This window comes from Stenella coeruleoalba (genome assembly GCF_951394435.1).
Source record: "Stenella coeruleoalba genome assembly, chromosome: X".
Taxonomy (NCBI): domain Eukaryota; kingdom Metazoa; phylum Chordata; class Mammalia; order Artiodactyla; family Delphinidae; genus Stenella; species Stenella coeruleoalba.
Genome location: NC_137152.1, coordinates 39,931,111 through 39,939,325, shown reverse-complemented (window position 1 = coordinate 39,939,325; position 8,215 = coordinate 39,931,111).

Sequence of the window (8,215 nt, the reverse complement as noted above, 5' to 3'; positions counted from 1 at the left end):
CTCCCTATCCCACCCCTCCAGGCTGTCACAAAGCACCGAGCCAATATCCCTGTGCCATGCGGCTGCTTCCCACTAGCTATCTACCTTACGTTTGTTAGTGTGTATATGCCCATGACTCTCTCTCGCCCTGTCACAGCTCACCCTTCCCCCTCCCCATAACCTCAAGTCCGTTCTCTAGGAGGTCTGCGTCTTTATTCCTGCTTTACCCCTAGGTTCTTCATGACATCTTCTGCCCATTTTTTGACTGGGTTGTTTGTATTTCCAATATTGAAGTTTATGAGTTGTTTGTATATTTTGGAAGTTTGTCCCTTGTCAGTTGCATCATTTGCACATATCCTCTCCCAGTGCATAGGTTGTCTTTTCATTTTGTTGATGGTTTCCTTGCTGTGGAAAAGCTTTTAACTTTAATTAGGTCCCATTTGTTTATTTTTGCTTTTATTTCTTTTGCCTTGGGAGACTGATTTAAAAAAATATTTCTATGATTTAAGTCGAAAAATGTTTTGCCTGTGTTCTCTTCTAGGAGTTTTATGGTGTCATGTCTTACATTTAGACCTTTAAACCATTTTGAGGGACTTCCCTAGAGGTCCAGTAGTTAGGACTCCACACTTTCACTGCAGGGGGCACGGTTCAATCCCTGGCTGGGGAACTAAGATCCCACATGCTGACATGCCATGCAGCAAGGCCAAAGAATTAAAAAAACAAAGAAAACCATTTTGAGTTCATTTTTGTATATGGTGTAAAGTAGTATTCTAGTTTCATTGATTTATATGTAGCTATCCAGCTTTCCCAAGACTGCTTATTGAAGAGATCTTTTCTCCATTTTATATTCTTGCCTCCTTTGTCATAGATTAATTGACCATAGGTATGTGAGTTTATTTCTGGGTTCTCTATTCTGTTCCATTAATCTATATGTCTGTTTCTGTGCCAATACCATGCAGTTTTGATTGCTGTAGCTTTATAGCATTGTCTGAAGTCTGGAAGAGTTATACCTCCAAGTTTGTTCTTTCTTATCTGGATTGCTCTAGCAATTTTGGGTCTTTTGTGGTTCCATATACATTTTAGGAGTATTCTAGTTCTGCAAAAGATGTCATGGGGATTTTGATAGGGATTACATTAAATCTGTAGATTGCTTTGAGTAAATATTTGCTTAATATCCTTAGGTGATCCTGTATTAGGTGCATATATGTTAATAAATGTTATATCCTCTTCTTGTATTGGTCCTTTTATTATTACATAATGCCCTTTTTTGTCTTTTGTTATAAACTTTGTTTTAAAGTCTACTTTGTCTGATATGGGTATTGTTACCCCAGCTCTCTTGTCATTTCCATTTGCATGAAATATCTTTTTCCATCCCCTCACTTTCAGTCTGTGTGTGTCTTTAGTTCTGAAGTGAGTCTCTTGTGAGACCCATATAAGTAGGTCTTCTTTTTTATCCAATCAGCCACCCTATTTCTTTTGATTAAAACATTTAGTCTGTTGATGTTTAAAATGATTGCTAATAGGTATGTACTTATTGCCATTTTGTTACTTATTTTCTGGTTATTTTTGTAGTTCTTCTTAGTTCTTTTCTTGTTTTTGTTTCTTCCCTTCTGGTTTGATGATTTTCTTTAGTGGTATGCTTGTGTTTCTCTCTCTCCAGTTTTTGTCTATCTATTGTGGGATTTTGATCTGTGGTTACCATGGGGTTGATATATTTTGACCCATATCTATCTATATGTACTTGTTTTAAACTGATAGTCATTTAAGTTCAAACAAATTTTAAAAGATCTACATTTTTATTTCCCTCCCTGACGTTTAGTGTTTTTAATGTCATATTTTACTCATGTTTATCCATTAACTGTTTATTGTAATTATAGTTGATTTTATACTTTTTGTCTTTCAATCTTCATACTAGTTTATTTAAGTGGTTGATCCACAGCCTCAACTATATATTTTCCTTTAATGGTGGGATTTTTCCTTTCATACAAATACTTCTTGTTGAATCCTTTTCTTTTCTACTTATAGAAGACCCTTTAATATTTTTTTAGGGTTGGTTTAGTTTTGATGAACTTCTAGTGTTTGCTTGTCTGAGAAGTTCTTTATCTCTCCTAGTCTACATGATAATCTTGCTGGTTAGAGTATCCTAGGTTTTAGGGATTTTTTCCTTTCAGCACTTTAAATATATCATGTCACTCCCTTCTGCTACAAAGTTTCTGCAAAAAGAGCAGCTGATAGCCTTATGTGGATTCCCTTGTATATGACTTGCTGTTTTTCTCATGCTGCCTTTAGAATTATCTTTATCTGTAAATTTTCCCATTTTAATTATGATATGTCAGTGTGGGTCTCTTTGGGTTCATCTTTTTGGGGATTCTCTGTGCTTCTTGTACCTGGATATCTGTTTCCTTCAGGTTCGGGAAATTTTCAGCCATAATTTCATCAAATACCTTTTCAACCCACTCTCTCTCTCTTCTCCTTCTGGTACCCCTATAATGTGGATGTTAGTATGCTTGCTGTTGTCCCAGAGGTCCCTTAACCTGTTCTCATTAAAAAATTTTTGCTGTTCTGATTGGATTATTTTCATTATTCTATCTTCCAAGTCACTTATGTGTTCTTCATATCACCTAGTCTGCTGTTAATTTCTTCTAGTGTGTTTTCATTTCAGTTTTTGTATTCTTCAGCTTTGACTGGTTCTTTTTATATTAAAATTTTTATATTAAATTCTCACTGTGTTCATCTATTATTTTCCCTAGTTCAGTTAGCATTCTTATTACTAATTGAAATTTTTATCTGGTAAATTATTTTTCTGTTTCATTAGTTGTTTTTTCAGGTTTTTTTTCTTGTTCTTTCATTTGGAACAGATTCCTCTTTCTCCTCATTTTGCTTAACTTCCTCTGTCTCTATGAAATTAGGTGAAATGGTTACCTATCCCAGTCTTGAAAGTGTGTCCTTGTATGGAAGCATCCCTACACAGTCTACGTGTGCCCAGTGGCTTTGGTGGGAGAGCTGGATCTGAAGTGAGCACATGTTAAATCTTTCCCCAGGGTGTACTGGCAGCTACCTCCTTAATGGGAGGTCAGGCTGGAGATGGAGGGGCTAGAGCCAGAGCCAGGTGTGAGCTGGGCTTTTCCTATTTTCTCCCTATGCTCAGTGGCTATCTCCACCCTATCAGGGGTGGGGTAGTGTCCCAAGGTGCTGGAGTGGAAGTCCTGAGGATTGGGTCTGTGCTGGTTCCTTTTCCTCTAAGTGTGCACACTCCCCGCTCCCAGCATCAGCACTTACGCCCAAAAAGGGAGCAGTGCTGGAGCAAGAGGGGCCATAACGAGCACCTGGTGTGCTCCAGGCATGTGCTGGGGTGGTTCCCTCAAGCCAGTCAGAATTCCAGACCATTCCAATCTGTCAGCAAATGCCAGTAATGTCCATCCTCGCCCCTTTCAGATGAAGTGCTGGGTGCGAGCCAAGTCTGTGCTTCCCAAGTGTGCATTCTCCTTTGCAACAGCTGCCTTCCCCCTACTAGGGAGCTCCACTGGAACAAGAGGGGCCAGAGCAGGCATTTGACATTGATGGGAAACCAGCCAGAGTCCTGGGAAGTTTCATTCTGCTTCCTCTGCCTTGTTCCCAGGAGTATGTGTGCTCTTTATGAGCAGAGTCTCAGTTTCTTACAGCCATCCTTGTAGTCCCATTGGTTTTCAAACCAGCTTAAGGGACTCTTTTTCCTGGTGTTGGACCCCAGAGCTGGGGTGCCAAATATATAGCTTGAGCTGCTCACTCCCCAGGGAGGGTCACTGAGCCTGTGTGATCCCCCTCATCTTTAATAATTTTTTTATATATGTATACATTGTGAAAAGATCACCACAATCAAACTAATTAACATATTCATCACCTCCCATAGTTACCTTTTTTGTGTTTGATAAGAACACTAGAGGTCTACTCCCTTAGGAAATTTCAAGTATGCATTATTATTAACTATAATTACCATGCTGTACATTAGATCACCAGAACTTATCCATTTTATGACTGAAAGTATGTACCCCTTGATCAGTATATCCCCTTTCCCCCCACCACCCAACCAATAAACTGATACTGTAAGTTCAACTATTTTTTTTTTGATTCCACATATAAGTGAGATCATTGGATATTTGTCTGTGTTTGACTTATTTCACTTAGGATAATGTTCTTCAGGATCATCTGTGTTGTCTCAAATGTCAGGATTTTCTTCTTTTTAAAGAATATAAAATACTCCAGTATATGTGTGTGTGTGTGTGTGTGTGTGTGTGTGTGTGTGTGTGTGTGTGTGTATCAATCACATTTTTTTAGCCATTTGTCTATTGAGGGACACTTAGGTTGTTTCCATACTTTGGCTACTGTGAATAATGCTGCAGTTAAGATGGGAGTGTGGATATCTATTTGAGATATTTTATTTCCTTCAGATATATACTCAGAAGTGGGATTGGTGGATCATATAGTAGTTTTATTTTTAATTTTCAAGGACCCTCCATACTGTTTTCCATATGGCTGAACTTACATTCTGCCAGTCGTTCACAAGAGTTCACTTTTTTCCATATCCTCACCATCACTTATCTTTTGAGTTTTTGATAATAGCCATTCTAACAGTGTGAGGTGATATATCTGTGGTTTTGATTTGCATTTTCCTGGATATTAGTGATGCTGAGCACCTTTTCATGTACCTGTTGCCATTTATATGTATGTCTCCTTTGGAAAAATGTATATTCAATTCCTTTGCCCATTTTTAATTAGGTTGTTTTTTGTCTATTGAATTATATGAGTTCCTTATAAGTTTTGGATTTTAACCCCTTATCAGATATGGTTTGCAAATATTTTCTTCCATTCCATAAGTTGCCTTTTCATTTTTTTTGATTGAGTCTTTGCTGTTCAGAAACACTTTAATTTTATATAGTCCAACCTGTTTATTTTTGCTTTTGTTGCCTATGCTTTCAATGTTAAATCCAAAAATTCATTGCCAAGACCTGTATCAAAGAGCTCACGCTCTATGTAGGAATTTTATGTCTTCAGATCTTACATTTAAGTCTTTAATCCATTTTGAGTTGACTTTTATGTATGGTATAAAATAAGCATCCAGTTTTATGTGGATATCCAATTTTCTAAGCACCATTTAATTGAAAAGACTATCCTTTCCCATTGAGTATCCTTGGCTCCTTTGTCAACTATTAGTTGACCATATATGCGTGGGGTTATTTTTAATCACTTTATTCTGTTCCATTGGACCATGTGTCTCTTTGTATGCCAGTAACATATGCGTTTGATAACTATAGCTTTGTTATTTAGTTTGAAGTCAGGAAGTATGATGCCTCCAACTTTGTTAATCTTGCTCAAGATTGCTTTATCTAGGAACTTCCCTGGTGGTCCAGTGGTTAAGACTCTGGGCTCCCAATGCAGGGGGCCCAAGTTTGATCCCTGATCAGGGAACTAGATCCCGCATGCTACAACTAAAGATCCCGCATGCTGCAACTAAAAAAGATCCCACAGTCAGCAATGAAGATCCCATGTGCTGCAACTAAGACCTGGCACAGCCAAATAAATAAATATTTTAAAAAAGATTGCTTTATCTAGGGAATTCCTTGGTGGTCCAGTGGTTAGAACTCCATGCTTCCACTGTACGGGGCACAGGTTTGATCCCTGGTCAGGGAACTAAGATTTGTAAGCCGTGCAATGCATCTGAAAAAAAAAAAAAAAAAGATTGCTTTAGCTACTTGGGGGCTTTTGTGGTTCCATACAAATTTTATGATTATTTCTATTTCTGTGAAACATGCCAATGAAATTTTGAAATGGATTGCATTGAATCTGTAGATTGCTTTGGGTAGAACGAACATTGTAGCAATATTTATTCTTTTAGTCCATGAGCACAAAATATATTTCCATTTATTTGTATCTTATTTGATTTGTTTCATCAATGTTTTATAATTTTCAGTGTATAGATCTTTACCCTCCTGGTTAAATTCATTCCTAAGTACTTTATCCTTTTGATGCTATTGTAAATAGGATTTTTTTCTTATGAATATTTTTTTCTTATGGTCTTTTTGGATAATTTATTGCTACTACATAGAAATGCAACTGATTTTTGTATGTTGACTTTGTATCCTACAACTTTACTGAATTTGTATATTAGTTTTAATAGTCTTTTTGCTATGTTTAGGGATTTCTATAAATAAGCTCATAGTATCTGCAAATAGAGACAGTTTTACTTCTTCCTTTATGATTTGGATGGCCTTTATTCCTTTTCTTGCCTAATTTCTCTGGCTAGGCCTTCTAGTACTATATTGAATAGAAGTGGTAAGAATGGGCACCCTTGTCTTATTCCTGATCCTAGAGGAAAAGCTTTCAGGTTTTCTCCATTGAGTGTGATGTTAGTGGTCATATATGTTTTTATATTGTTGAGGTACATTCTTACTACGCCTAATTTGTTGACAGTTTTTATCATCAGAGATTGTTGAATTTTGTCAAAGGCTTTTTACCACATCTATTGTGAGGATCATATGATTTTTATTCTTAATGTTGTTAATGTGGTATATCATATTTCTTTATTTGCATATGTAGAAGCATTCTTGTATCTTAGGGATAAGGCCAACTTGATCATGTTATGTAATCCTTTTAATGTGCTGTTGAATTTAGTTTCCTAGTATTTTATTGGATATTTTTGCTTCCATGTTCATCAGGAATATTATCCTATAATTTTCTTTTCTTATAGTGTCCTTGTCTGGCTTTGTTATCAGGGTAATGTTGGCCTTATCAAGTGAGCTTTGGAATCTTCCCTCCTCTTTAATATTTTGGAAGAGTTTTGGAAGAGTTTGTATCAATTCTTCCTTAAATGTTTGGTAGAATTCACCACTGAAGCTATCTGGTTCTGGACCCTTCTTTGTTGGGAGATTTTTGATTACTGATTCAATCTCATCACTGGTTATTGGTCTGCTCAAATTTTCAACTTTTTCATTTTGGCGTTGGTGGTTTGTATGTTTCTAGGAATTTATACATTTCTTTTAGATTTCCCAATTTATTGGTATAAAATTGTTCATAGTAGCCTCTTATTATTTTTTTATGGTGTCAGTTGTAATGTCTCCTCTCTCACTTCTGATTTTATTTATTGTGCTTTCTATCTTTTTTTCTTGGTCTACCCAAAGGTTTGTCAATTTTATCATTTCAAAACACATCTAAATTTCGTTGATCTTTTCTATCATTTTTCTAGTCTTAATTTCATTTATTTCTGCTCTGATCTTTGTTATTTCTTTCTTTGTGCTAACTTTGGGCTTAGTTTGTTCTTCTTTTTCTATTTTCTTGAGGGGTAAAGTTAGCTAGTTTATTTGAGATCTTTCTTTTTTCTTAATGTAGGTGTTTATAGTTATAAACTTCCCTCTTAGAACTGCTTTTACTGCATATTATAAGTTCTGGTATGTTGCATTTCCATTTTTGCTTTTTTCTCAAGATTTTTTTTATTTCTTCTTTTACCCATTGTTTGTTCAGGATTGTGTTGTTTAATTTCCACCTATGTGTGAAATGTCCTGTTTTCCTCCTGTTTTTGGTTTCTACTTTCATACCATTGTGTTTGGAAATGATACTTGGTATGACTTAAATCTTTTAAAATTTGCTAAGAGTTGCTTTGTGGCCTAACATATGATATATCCTGGAGATGCTTGAGAAGAATTTGTATTCTGCTGCTGTTGGATGGAATGTTCTATATATGTCTGTTAGGTTCATTTGCTCCAAAGAGTAGTTCAGGTCCAATGATTCTTTATTGATTTTCTAGATGATCTATCCATCGTTGAAAGTGGGTTATTGTAGTCCCCTACTATTATTGCATTGCTTTCTATTTTTCCCTTCAACTCTGTTAATATTTGCTTCATATATTTAGAAGCACTGTTGCTGGGGCATGTATATTCACTATTGTTATTTCCTCTTAATGAATTGACCCTTCTATCATTTTATAATGACCATAGGTGTTATTATCATTTTGATTCAAAGTGTATTTTGTCTAATATAAGTATAGTTATTCCTGTTCTCTTTAGGCTTCTATTCACATGGAATATCTTCTCCCATCCTTTCACTTTCAGATATGAGTGTTCTTAATAGTGACGTGAGTCTCCTGTAGGCAGCATATAGTTGGATACTGTTCTATTATTCCTTCAGCAACTCTGTTTTGATTGGAGAGTTTAATCCATTCACGTTTAAAGTAATTATTGATGGATAAGGACTTACTGTTGTTATT